Raw genomic sequence first — 14,978 nt, forward strand, 5'->3', positions numbered from 1 at the left:
AAATTTGATGGTTCCTATAGGTTCATGTGATTATATTGGACTTAGGCGTATATTCAAATTTGGAGGTCTCTCAAAGATTTTGAGCTTATTTGCCGAAAGTTGACAACTTGAAGGTTTGGAGAGTTCATAAGTTTGATCGGGAATTCACATTGATGATATCAGATTCGAATTTTTGTTCCGAAACTTGAAATAGGTTCGTTTTGTTATTCGAAATTTGTGTGCAAAGTTTGAATATAATCCGGATTGGTTAGACTTGAATCAGATGTTTGGTTGGAAGTTTGGAAGTTCTTGAACTTAATAAAAGTTCAACTTGTGATTTAATCTTTAATTCGTTGATGTGATATTATCGTAAGTATTTTGAGGCCTTGGATAGGTTCGAGTAGTATTTAGGGACTTATTGGTACAATTAGACGGGGTCCGGGGGGCTCGGTTTTGTTTCAAATTGACTCTGCATCATTTTGGAGCTTGTTGGGTTGCTAGTACTGGTGAGACACATCTGCGAAGTTTTGGAGCGCAGGTGCGATGTCGTACCTACAGAGGCAGGACCGAGAAGTGGGAGTTAGCTGAGAGCTGGGAGGTCACCCCTGTGGAGGGTGCTTCGCGAAAGCAAGTGCGGACCTGCTGTTGTCCGGCGCACTTGCAGCTCCACAGAAGCGGTGGCCTTGCCGCAAGTACTAGACTTGGCTGGAAGGAGGGGTCTCGCATATGCGGGCTATTTTGTTGCAGAAGTGATCTTGCATATGCGAGCCTTCTATCCGCAAATGCGGGAATCGTTGGGTAGACCACTTAAGAGGTATATTTTTGGATATTTAGCTCATTCTTCCATATTTTGCACCCTAGACTTGGAGAGAGACGATTTTGGCTTGGAGATTTTTACACATGGCTTTGGGGTAAGTGATTTCTACATATTTTTGATATTATCTCAAGAATGTACATGGATTAATAACACCAAAAATGTGAAATTTTGACGTAAATTTGGATTTTTTCCCTTATAACTTAAGAGAGTGAAAATTGAGGTTTTGAGCTATAATTTGGACTTAATTTTGGAATCTAAACACATATTTGGACTCGTGGGATATTGAGTAGTCGGGATCTACCCCTTCACTTGGGTTTTGATCATGTGGACCTCGATTGACTTTTTGAAAATTGATTATAGGTTGAAGCTTAATTATGTGAATTGATTTATATGACCTTGTTTGATATTTTTGAGTTATTGTTTACTAGATTGGGGCCGGTCGGAGGTGATTTCTACGAAAAAAGCTATTTTAGAAAGTTGATTTGGACTTGTTAAGGTAAGTATAATGCCTGATCTTGTGTGAGGGAATAATCCTTAGGATTGGACCTTATTTGTCTAATTGTAATATGAGAAAAGTAACAATATGCAAGGTGACGAGTGTATATGCGGGTGCTATATATGAATTATGACTGAGATAGCCTCCTATTATGCCTTATTTTAGTTGTGTTCTCTCTATGATACATATTTCATTAGTTGTATGACTACGTGAGCTTGCCCTTTTATGCTAGAGATCATGTTTAGGATTATTATTTCCTAATTAGCCAAGATGGGTTATTGTGGAATTGTTGTTATAATTGATTTAGTCGTAGTTATGTTTCACATCTTGAGCACACATTCGTACTTTTTAATTATTATATCCTTGGGTACCATATTGATGAATTTTGAGCTGACGTGCGCAAAACACAACACAAAATTATTGCTAGCTAGTCAAAGATAGTATAGTTTAATTATCGTCTCCACATGGATTGGATTTAGACAGTGTTCGAATAATCTTCAGTTGATTACTATCCAGGAAAATTAACACTTGATTTGATTACTATTACTACGATTAACTACTAAAAATTAAGCAATTAACAATTGATCACAAAAGACAGCAGATGAACAACGAAGAAATATCACTCAGGGGAATAAGGGTATTTGACTAGATAGGTGCAAGATAATTGACTCGGGATTCAATTTTTGAGTTAATTCACTCTATAATAATATTGATTCTCACGAATTCAACAGATAATTAGATTACACTTGAAATTAAGGTTCCTATTTTGATTAAACGTTAATTTCAGTAATTAATCCAATTGCACAGTAAACAATTGCAAGAATAAAATGATGGTTATGGTTTAAAGGGTAACTTCTCACGAATATTTCCCTATTTTCTAGTTCGATTAATAATTCAAGAGGCTCTTTCGATTACCTATTTGAATCACGAATTTAAACTAAAGCATAATACTCCTCTTTCAATTAAGCAAAATAAGAAATAACTCCACAATACGAATTAAAACTCCATCAATTATTTCTAATAATTATCAAGAATCGAATCCCTAATCAAGTTAACAAATTATCGTATATGTCAACACCCTAATGGAATTTGCTCCATATCTATGGAATAAGTTATCTCAATAAGGTTATAAAACAAGACATCAATACTAATGATTTGATACAAACTCTCGTATTGCACCGATTGTAGGTTGAAATCTCTATGAATTCTTCTGTCTTTTTGCCTTGATTACTTCTCAAATCTCCCATATATCAAAAGTCCCTTCAAAAATATGTTCGGATAAGGGTCTGATTTGCCCCTCTACTATCATAAATAGATCTTATTTACCCTCTGTTTAATTTTTCTATAAAAAATATCCCTACAGTTATACATTAGGTTCATATTTACCCTTAGGATCATATTTACCCCTGTACTCTTCAAAATGAGTTACATTTGCCCTTCGTTATACTTTCTTGACATATTTATCCTTACAATTATACCCTACATTTACCCTCATCCGGTAGATCGCCATGTCCCACCTTTGTTTTCCTACATGGCGCCAATGTGAATTTTTTTTTCTTCCAATTTAAATATGGTCACCTATTTAAGATAATTTAACCCGCCCACCCAAAGACAAAGGTGAAATAATTAAATAAATCAATTAGAGATAACACTAGAGTTTCGTTCACTCACTGTCCAAAATTTTCTTGCTCTCCAAAAAATATGGAGCTGACCCGGATAAGAGAGCTGGACGAGTGGGGAGGGGGGGGGGGGAGGTGGGGGGATTGAAAATTATGATTTTTATTTATTTTAGTTTGTGTGTCTTATTTAAATTGGGTGGGCGGGTTAAATTATCTTAAATAGGTGACCATATTTAAATTGGAAGAAAAAGAAATCCACATAGGCGCCATGTAGGAAAACAAAGGTGGGACATGACGATCTACCGGATGAGGGTAAATGTAGGGTATAATTGTAAGGATAAATATGTCAAGAAACTATAACGAAGGGCAAATGTAACCCTTTTTGAAGAGTAGAGGGGTAAATATGATCTTAAAGTATAACGAAGAATAAATGTAACCTATTTTAACGTATAAGGGTAAATATGAACCTAATATATAACTGTAGGGATATTTTTGATAGAAAAATTAAAGAAAGATAAATAAGGCGTATTTATAATAATAGAGGGACAAATCAGACCTTTTTTCGAAATATATTTACAGTGTATTTATACTATATTGGAATGATCTTAGGACCGAACTATCCTCTTTGAGCTGAAGTGGGATAACTGGGCGAAAAAACCAGACGCGTACGTGTGACGTGTGATTCTTCAGAAACGTTGTTTTCTTGGTGGCTGCCTAATACTTTGGCCAAGCATGTCAATGATGGACGACATCATCATGACAAATTAAGCCAACAATTTACAGAGTTGGCAAAATGCAACTCAATTACATTTTCCTGTACGACAAAGGCCAAATATACCCTTCTATTTTCGAAAATAGTATAAAAATATCCCTCATATACTATTGGGTTATTTATACTCCTTCAGTCATACTTTGGGTTCAAATATATCCCCTATTTAAACGGAGGGACACATGTCATCGTCCCGTTGGCCAATTCTAAATATCTCATAATTAATTAAAAAGATCCATTACCCATACCCGAAAAATATATATATTTTTTTTTTGTAAAAACTGAAAAAAACTAAAAACGTTTTTACTAAAAACTGAAAAAAACGAAAATATTTTTTTTTTCAGTTTTTACAAAAAACACTGCTTTGAAAAAAATTAAAAAATATTTTCTAAAACAATATTTTTGTAAAAACTGAAAATAAAAAGCTGAAAATTAATTTTTTAAAGCAATTAAAACTGGAAAAACTGAAATATTTTTAACTAAAAACTGAAAAAAGAAAATATTAGTTTTTTCAGTTTTTACAAAAACATTGCTTTAGAAATTACTTTTTAATTTTTTTTTCTTCAGTTTTTACAAAAATATTGTTTTAGAAAATATTTTTCATCTTTTTTTAAAGCAGATTTTTTGTAAAAACTGGAAAAAAACTATTTTCATTTTTTTAGTTTTTAGTAAAAAAATAATTTAGTTTTTTCCAGTTTTTACAAAAAAAATTGCTTTAGAAAAATAATTTTCAGCTCTTTTTTTTTGTAAAAACTGGAAAAAAAATATTTTCATTTTTTTCAGTTTTTAGTAAAATTGTTTTTAGTTTAAATTATTTTTTTAGTTTTTTCCAGTTTTTTTTAAAAAAATATTATTTTTCGGTTATGGGTAATGGGTCTTTTTAATTAATTAGGAGATATTTAGAATTGACCAACAAGACGATGACACGTGTGCCTCCGTTTAAATGAGGGGTATATTTGAACCCAAAGTATGACTGCAGAGGTATAGATAACCCAATAGTATAACGATGGGTATTCTTAGGCCATTTTCGAAAGTAGAGGGGTATATTTGGCCCCTTGCCGTTTCCCCTAAGGCACAACGTTCTCACATCATCTGCCACGCAGTGACACGCCAATTTTATGTCCTCTTAGCGATTTTCTTCTATTTCTCACATGTATACTCGGTTCTCAACCCCGAACTCAATTTCGGCTTTAATTTTTAAACTTCTTCTCAAACTTCAAAGTTCTCTTTTATTCATTTTATCTCCAAAAATATGTCTTAGTTCGAAATCACAACCTACACGACAAAAAAAATACATAATAAGTGCAATTCACCATTATTTAAGCTCAAACACAAGTAAGATACAGTAATTAGGGTGCAAACTATGACTAAAACACAAGTTTCTAGCCTACCATCAATACCCCATACTTAAACCATTGCTCGTCCTCTAGCAATCAAACTGCACTTCACATAGAGACGACCTTCTTATCAGACAACTTTCCTAACGCATCATGCCAAAAATATTTAAAGCAGACTAAACACCATATCATAGTATCCTAGTCTCAAGACTCAATCACAAGCACCACGTATTTTTTAAAACCTGCTCACTTACTCTAGCACAGAGGCCTAAGACGTTACCTTACCTTCGCAAATCATGTGCCCTCACATAAACAATAGAGAGTAATTCTACACACGATAAATTTCAAGAATAATTAGGAACTCAAGATAGAAACAACTAACTCATTCTCAGAAATAAAATTCATGTGCCATAGAAGACGTACCATAGGCTTGCCTGTAGTGTAATACTCTACTAATTGAGCTCATTCAGTCGAGGATCAAGTAGGACTTTAATTGGTTGTAATTGAAAGTACAAGAGGGGGGTGAATTGTCAATTTTTATTTTTAGTACTCTAAGTAATTGACTAGTTTACCAATTAGTCGACTAGAGATAAGAACAGAATAATAATAATGCAAAACTAAAGTACAGAAAATAAAGACAGCACGATTTTTATACTAGTTCGGATTCAATGTGAATTCTACGTCCAGTCCCCTTGGGTTGCAGGGTGATCTCTTTCTGTATTGAAGTTTCTCGAATACAAGATGGTTGATGTAGCTTTACACCAACAACTTGGTCTCTATATTACTTTTCCCTTCTTGATATAATGCTTCACCAATGTTTATCTCTTTTTCTTCTCTCATTAATTACACAACATATCTAAAAATAAATACAATACTTGTTTGGAGTAGAACAAAAAGAGTGATAATGATTCGTTCAAGGTAGATCTGCTTCAAGCCTCGAACAGATGTATATATACTCGTGAGGCCTTCTTGACTCTTGATTGACGCGAGTCTTGAGAGATTACAAACCCAAGGGAATTGATCTTTGAACGGAATCGGAAATTGATTCTTTCCAAGAATAAGGTCAAGTTTCCGTTGATCTTCCTTGACTTGTGGCCTTGACAGGTTTTTCTTCCGTTGGGCAGATCATTCCATTACTTGAGTGATTGATGATGGATCCTCTAATTTCGGGCTTTAACGATCTCCAGTGTAGAGCTTCACACTCTTGTTTTCCTTTGATTTTGGGACCTTTCTATACTAGCTTCCCTTAATCATCTATCAAATCATTGATTGATTCTTCTTCTAGATTTCTACTACTTCTTCCTTTTTCAAATCATTGATTGACTCTTCTTCCGGATTTCCGCTGCTTCTTCCTTTTTCATAGCTAATCATTGATACTTTTTCTTTCCTTTGCTTCTATTGATAGATTGTTTCCTTAGTCCATGCTTGAGTGATAGTGAATCTTGATTTCTTTATTTTATCCCTTGTGATCCTGTACCAAACGTGATATATTATTTTTTCATCATTGAAACTCATATTTAACAATCTCCCCCTTTTTGATGATGACAAAAATAAAATATATAAATAACAGTTTACTTCCCTATCGGCTTGTTCTGCTGTAGTCGACTCCCCCTCAACAAGTGCTGCATGTACTTCAGTCGACTCCCCCCTCAACAGGTGTTGCATGTACTTCACTCGACTCCCCCTCAACAGGTACTGCATATGCTTCAGTCGACTCCCCCTTAACAAGTGCAGTTATTTGTACTGTAATATATGACTATCTTTTCTCCCCCTTTTGTTATCAGAAAAGAGGGGACATGCATATATACAATTGAAATTAAGCAGAGACAGGCACATCATAGGCAAATATTTGCATATTATAGGCATGCAGAGTTTAGCAAAAGTAAAGGAAATATCCAGCGACTACTTATCCAGTCCAAAACAGCAAAATGGCAAAAGATTATCTGAAACATCCACAACTAACGACGCAAAAAATAAGTAAGAATGTTGCAAATAACCTCCTTTAGACGCTCAAAGCTGGCATTAGCTGAAACTGTCACCCCATCAATCATGTCATGTACTTCCTTGAAGGTTTTGACAGCGTTTTCTGCAAGTTTGAGAATTTTGACCCTTATCTTTGAAACATCGGACCCAGTCTCTTTGGAGATGGCATGGATGTCCCCAACCATTGATTGAGTTGCAGCAAGAAGGTCCTTGATGATGGTCAGTATATTGTCAATAGCAGTCAATTTTTCTACAAGATCAGGATCACTTACACTATGATGGGAAGCAGAAGCTTTGATCTTAGAATCAGGCTGAACATTCTTGACTTCACCCTCATGTTTCTTCACCCAGAAACCCTTAACACACACATACCCCATACTGGCAAAAGCTCTAGAATTGTAGAATTTTGAAACAGAAACAAAGGGGTATTCTGAGATAGAGATGTTGTGGGCTTCCAAGATGTGGATGATAGCCATACCATAAAGTAGACTAGTGGGGTCATCAGCACTTTCAATCATGAAGTTTATGACCCATGAGGACAGTTTAACCTTAAGTTTGGTCATAAGACAGTAGACAAGAAAGGTGTCTCATTGAGAGAAGGTGGATAATGAGCCAGTGCGAGGAAGAAGGGTAGTTGCAACAATATGGGCCAGAACTCGGGTTTCGAAGCTAACATCACTGGGACCTAACTGGTTAGGAAAAAAATCAGATGGACACTCAGCTATACAACATTTTTTCTTGGTCATAAGATATTTTAAAGTCATCAGGCCAAGTATTTTTGAAAAGCATGGGAAAGCCAGAGCACTTAGACTGAAAATTTGAGTCAAACATGGCACAATCAAGGGCAATGCGTTTTCCTAGAACTAGGGATTCTAACTTATCAGGCTTGCTAGAACAAAGATTTGCATAGAACATCCTCACTAAAGGTTCATAAACTTTGGGAGGGGGTACGGAGAGGAATTTGGACCATCTTTGAAAAACAGACAAATCCTTTACCTTACAAATGAGAGCCTCCGTGTCATTAAGATTGATTACTCTGTCGTGAGAAATGGGCTTGTCTTTGAGAGAAATAAAGAAATCCCTATTTGGGGTATCCGAGAAATTGAGGTCGGACTCTAGAGAACTCGAGAGGTCTTCTTTGGATCTCTTGGGAGTAAAAGATTCAAGGGGGTCTTCCATGGGCAATTTTCCAAGAGCTCTTTCTCCTATACGGTGAGAATGGTCAGATGGTTCTGCTTGAGAAGAGGCAAACCCTTCTAAGTGGTCAGACCCCAGGTCTACTTGTTCTGGAGGCTGAGAAGAGGGTTTTCCCTTAAAACGAGTACTTTTTCTTGTGGAGGCAAATGGATTCTTGGAGTGTTTAGCCATTGGAATATTTTGAAGAGAGGTTTCTGAGTGATAAGAGCAATGAAGACAAGAGAGGATGGTTCAGAGGACTAAAAAGAAAAGGTTTTGACTGTTGAGTACAAGAAAGGAAAGGGTGTCAGTGAAGGGTTATGATGATTGATTTTCCTTTCTTGAAAGCTGCGACCGATGGGAAAAGAGAGGGAAATCGAAGGCGCTTAATTAATGCGTACTTACAGAGAAAATAAAACTGAAAACATCAGACTCGCAAGAATTAAAATTAGCACATAGGTCCTAATTTTTATGATCAAGAGAAATAATGCCAAGTAGTTCTCTAAGGGAGCAAAATCTATCTTCAAGTAAAGGCTTAGTAAAAATGTCTGCTAATTGATCAGTGGTGCCAACAAATGATAATTCTATATCTTTCTTAAGGACATGATCTCTAATAAAATGATATTTAATATCTATATGCTTAGCCCTAAAATGATGCACATGATTCTTTGAGAGACATATAGCACTAGAGTTATCACAAAATATTTGAATAGATTTAAAACATAGTTCATAGTCACCTAGTTGATGAGACATTCATAGTAACTATGCATAGCACTGTCCAATGGCAATATATTCTGCCTCATTTGTGGATAATAAAACTGAGCCTTGTTTCTTATTGTTCCATGATATTAATGCCTTTTTCAGTAATTGACATGTTCCACTAGTGCTCCTTTTATCTTCTTTATCACCTGCAAGATCAGCATCTGAAAAACCTTCAAGCTTAAAATTATTAGAACGTGGGTATCATAGTCCATATGAAATAGTTCCAATAAGATAACGAATTATTCTCTTTACTGCAATCAGATGCGATTCCTTAGGAGCTGATTAAAACCTGGCACATTTACACACACTAAACATAATATTTGGTCGATTGGCAATCAAGTAAAGCAGAGAGCCAATCATTCCATGGAATTTAGTTTCATCAACTAGATTTCCTTTTTCGTCCTTGTCGAGACTTGTTGACAGGCTCATTGGTGTACCAATTGCTTTAGCACTGCTCATGCCAAACTTTTGAATTAATTCCTTTGTATATTTCGTCTAGAACACAAAAGTTCCTTCTTCAGATTGTTGAATTTGAAGTCCAAGGAAAAAAGTAAGCTCTCCCACCATGCTCGTTTCAAACTCACTTTGCATGTGATTAGCGAATTCCTTGCACAAAAGAGGGTTAGCACTTCCAAAGATAATATCATCAACATAGACTTGAATAATAAGATTACCTCCTGATGATCTTTTAATAAATAATGTAGTGTCTACTTTACCTCTTGTAAAGCCATGGTCAAGTGGAAATGAGCTAAGTCTTTCGTACCATCCTCGTGGAGCTTGTTTGAGTCCATACAGAGCTTTAGTTAACTTATACACGTGGTATGGAAATTCCAAGTCTTCAAAACCAGGAGGTTGTTTTGCATATACCTCCTCATCAATAAAGCCATTTAAAAAGGCACTTTTGACATCCATTTGAAAAAGTCTAAATCGTTTGAAGGATGCATATGCTAGAATAATCCATATGGACTCTAGTCGGGCTACTGGATCGACGGTTTCATCGTGGTCGACTCCTTCCTGCTATGAGTAGCCTTGGGCTACGAATCTGGCTTTCTTTCTCACAACCTTTCCATCTTCATTTAGCTTATTTCTGAACACCTATTTGGTTCCAACTACGGTAGCATTTGCAGGCTTAGGTAGCAGTTCCCAGACTTGATTTTTATCAAATTGATCGAGTTCCTCCTGCATTGCTTGTACCCAGCTGAAGTCTTTTAAGGCTTCCTCAACTTTCTTTGGTTCGATCTGAGAGATGAGTGCTACATTTGCTTTTTTCTTGAGAGCTCCCCTGGTTTTCATTCCTTTACTTGAATCTCCTATGATAAACTTCTGAGGATATTCCGGTTCACTTCTCCACTCATTTTGACGTGTTACAATCGTATGAGTAGTTGACTCCTTCTGAGATTCTAGTTGACTATTGATAGGTGCATTAGTCGAATCTGTGACAGTGTCTGTATTACCAGTCGACTTTTGTGATTTGCTTGTGTATGATGTTTCTTGGTTAATGTCTTCATCACTGCAATGATTCCTTTCTCGGTCGTAGTGTTATTTTCATCAAATATGACATGTACTGATTCTTCTACATATAAAGTACATTTATTATAAACTCTAAAAGATCTACTGCTTATGGAATAACCCAGAAAAATACCTTCATCACTTCTTAGATTAAATTTTCCAAGATTGTCCTTACCGTTATTGTGGATAAAACACTTGTTGCCAAATGGATGAAAATACCTTATGTTGGGCTGTTTACCTTTCCATAATACATATGGAGTTTTCTTCAAGATATGTCTTATAAGACATCTGTTGAGAATGTGGCAGGTTGTGCTTACTACTTCTGCCCAAAAATGATTTGGCAGGAAATGTTCCAATATCATTGTTCTAGCCATATCTTGTAGTGTTTGATTTTTTCACTCAACTACTCCATTCTGTTGAGGTGATCTTGGAGCTGAAAAGTTGTGAGTATATCCTTGATCATTGCAGAAATCTTCAAATGCTCTGCTTTCGAATTCTCCTCTATGATCACTTTGGATGGTTGTAACGAGATATCCTTTTTCTCTTTCAACTCTTTTACAGAAAATCTCAAAGTATTTCAAAGCTTCATCTTTATGAGATAAGAAAATAACCCATGAAAAATATAAGTAGTCATCAACAATAACAAAATCATATCGTTTTCCCTTAAATGCTAGCAGTTCTGGTGGGTCCAAATAAATCCATGTGAAGCAATTATAAGGTCTTGGTAGTAGACACAATGTCTTTGCTTTTGAAGGAGTTTCTGGTTTGTTTACCAATTTGACATGCATCACATACATGATTTCTAAAAAAATTGAGTTTAGGAAGTCCAATAACTAAATCATACTTGGAGAGTTTCTCAATTAGATGCATGCTTGCATGACCAAGTTCCTTATGCCACAACCATGGATCATCATATATAGATGCTAAGCAGATGTGACTATCTAAATTTCCAATGCCATCAAGAATGTAAACATTTCCATACCTTTTTCCTGGGAGTATAATTTTACCTGACTCATCTTCAATAGCGCATCCTGTTTTCTTGAATTTAACTTCGTACCCTGAATCATAGAGCTGACTTATACTCAGGAGATTATAGTTGAGTCTATCTACAAGATATACTTCAGTAATATCACATTTGTTATTGGATGGAACTGTGTCGGTGCCAACTATCTTTCCTCTTGAATCATCACCAAATTTGAAACTTCCTCCATTTATCTTAGTAACTTCTTTGAGCAGGTGTTTGTCGCATGTCATGTGACTGGAACATGCACTTTCTATGTACCATTTTCCTTTGCGGCTCTTTATGTGGTGTTCCTGCAAAATAAAATTATCACTTTCTTTTAGGTACCCAAGCTTGCTTGGGTACTTGCTGGTTAGTTCTACTGGAATCAGGTATGTCTTTAGGTTTCCAAATCTATCTTGAAACATTAGACTTACAAAATCTGCAAAAGGAGTAATTACGTCCCACCCTCTTAAAGTAGTGACACACATTGATTGATCTAGTTTTTGATCTATCACTTGTGTTAGTACTTGTGGATTCAGTTCTAGCTGGCCCTTTTCAAGTTGACTTGTAAGTCGCCTGGTTGGACTTGACAGAACTGTGACTGGTGGCTTTACGCATGCCATTCAATTGCATTTGCAATTCCTGAACCTCATCTTGAAGTACATCCCTTTCGATTTCACATACTTCAAGTTTGAGTTCTCATTCCTTCTTTTCCCTATTGAGTCTTCTCAATTCGTTCAACATCTTTTGAGACTCCTTTAGGGTGAGATCAAGAATATCCTGCAATTCATTACATCTATCATAGTTATAGGATCTTACCTCGCTTGTTTCACTGAGTGCCATGAAGCAATTTTCAGTATTTTCTTTGCTTTCATCATCTGATGTGTCTTCATCAGTTCAGCATCCAGTGTATTTATTCATTTCATTTTCTAGAATTGTTGTGAAGCACAAGTTTGCTATTTCTTCATGATCTTAGTTGTCTTCATCACTCCAACTTCTGAAAGATTTATTTTTGTTGAATCCTCTGGAGGCTTTTCTTTTAAGTTCAGGACACTCGGCTTGAACATGCCCGTACCTTCCACATTCATAGCATTTTCCATCATTCTTGTCTTGTTCATTATATTGCTTGGTTTGTCTGGATGACATCCTCCCCTTCTTGTATTTTTGTACCTTCTCATTAAACCATCCATGTTTCTTGATACCATGGCAATCTCCTCTTTAAGAGTTTCTGGGTCAATCAATAACATATTCAGGTCTTTCCGTTGTAGCTTTGAAATCAATTGTTTTCTTCTTTTCTTCCTGGTTTGTTTTCTTGAGGTGTGTTTTCTCAAATGCTATAAGATCTTTTCGTAACTCATCATAAGAAAGTTTGTTTAGATCTTGAGATTTGAGTGCGACCACTTTTGTCTGCCAAGTGGTAGGTAGACTTCTTAGAATATTTCAAACTTGATCACCACTTGAGCAGGTTTACCAAAGGCTTTTAGATCGCAATGATTTTGCTGAACCTTGCAAACATTTCCGCAATGGATTCTCCTTCTTTCATCTGGAAAAGTTCATAATCATGAACCAACATGTTTATGTGAGTTTCTTTCACCTTGCTGGTTCCTTCATAAGTAACTTTCAGTTTATCCCACATTTCTTTGGATGTGTCACAACTTGAGATTTTCTCATACTCCTCTCCACTTATAGCATTATAGAATAAATTATGTGTCTTAGCATTGACTTGAACAACTGCCATTTGCTCGCCTGTGTATTCATCTATATCTTCCGGATCAGTGGGTGGTTGAATCGCTGTTGGTAGTGGATAGTTACCCTTTTTGATAATGCGACATACTTTGACATCATATGATTTTGCATATATTTCCATTTGCACTTTCTAGTGAGAAAAGTGTTGTCCATTGATATATGGTGGTCTGACTTGCGACGTTCCTTCTTGAAAGAGTGCTCCAACAGTTACTTGATTTGCCATGATCTTTTCTTACAAGTTATTAAGCAAAAAGTGTGAGACTAGCTCTGATACCAATTAAAAGTACTAGATGGTTAATGTAGTCTTACACCAACAGCTCAGTTTCAATGTAGTTGACTAGTTTACCAATTAGTCGACTAGAGATAAAAATAGAATAATAATAATAATAATAATAATAATAATAATAATAATAATAATGCAGAAATAAAGTGCAAGAAATAAAGACACCAGGATTTTTATAATGATTCGGATTCAATGTGAATCCTACGTCTAGTCCCCTTGGGTTGCAAGGATGATCTCTTTCAGTATTGTAGTTTCTCGAGTACAAGATGGTTGGTGTAGCTTTACACCAACAGCTTGGTCTCTATGTCACTTTTCCCTTCTTGATACAATGCCTCACCAGTGTTTATTTCTTTTTCTTCTCTCATTAATTACACAGCAGATCTAAAAAGAAATACAATGCTTGTTTGGAGTATAACAAAAAGAGTGATAATGGGTCGTTCAAAGTATATCTGCTTCAAGCAGGGAACCGATATATATATATACTTCGTGAGGCCTTCTTGACTCTTGATTCATGCGAGTCTTGAGAGATTACAAACCCAAGGGAATTGATCTTTGAAAGGAATCGCAAATTGATTCTTTCCAAGAATAAGGTCAGGTTTTCGTTGATCTTCCTTGACTTGTGGCCTTGAAAGGCTTTTCTTTCGTTGGGCAGATTATTCCGTTACTTGAGTAATTAATGATGGATCCTCTGATTTCGGGCTTTAACGATCTCCAGTGTAGAGCTTCGCACTCTTATTTTCATTTGATTTTAGGACCTTTCTATACTAGCTTCCGTCAATCATCTATCAAATCATTGATTGATTCTTCTTCCGGATTTCCACTGCTTCTTCCTTTTTCAAATCATTGATTGATTCTTCTTCCGAATTTCTGCTGCTTCTTCCTTTTTCATAGTTAATCATTGATACTTTTACTTTCCTTTGCTTCCGTTGATAGATTGTTTCCTTAGTCCATGCTTGAGTGATAAGGAATCTTGATTTCTTTGTTTTATCCCCTGTGATCCTGCACCAAACGTGATATATTATTTTTTCATCATTGAAACTCATATTTAACAGTAATGTAGGCTGCGGGACTGGTAAGGGACGGGTAAGATATAATTTCGATAATAGTGACTACACCTCCCTAAGCACTTTAATACATACAATTTCACAATTTAAACCACACACTTATTTTGAACCAAATCTTAACCTTCACACATAATAGCATCAACCTCCCCATATCTTTAAGAACAAACAAGATGAGAACTACCACTAGCAAGGAATCATTTTTTTTTTCTAATACATATACAAACTATTTTTTTCTTTTCTTTCAATGTTTTGATTTTTTTTCTTCAAGCAAATTCATTTTTTTTTCAATTGCATACACGTGGCTCTCATAATTTTTCAACTAGTGCACCTTTCTCCATTCTCAATAGTTCTACTCAAAAACCTGACCATACCTCAACTTAACTTTTAAGAAGCTCATAAATAAATCAAGTGCTCATAGAGAGGTAAAAGGTTTAA

Source organism: Nicotiana tabacum, chromosome 14, assembly GCF_000715075.1.
Source record: "Nicotiana tabacum cultivar K326 chromosome 14, ASM71507v2, whole genome shotgun sequence".
Classification (NCBI taxonomy): Eukaryota; Viridiplantae; Streptophyta; class Magnoliopsida; order Solanales; family Solanaceae; genus Nicotiana; species Nicotiana tabacum.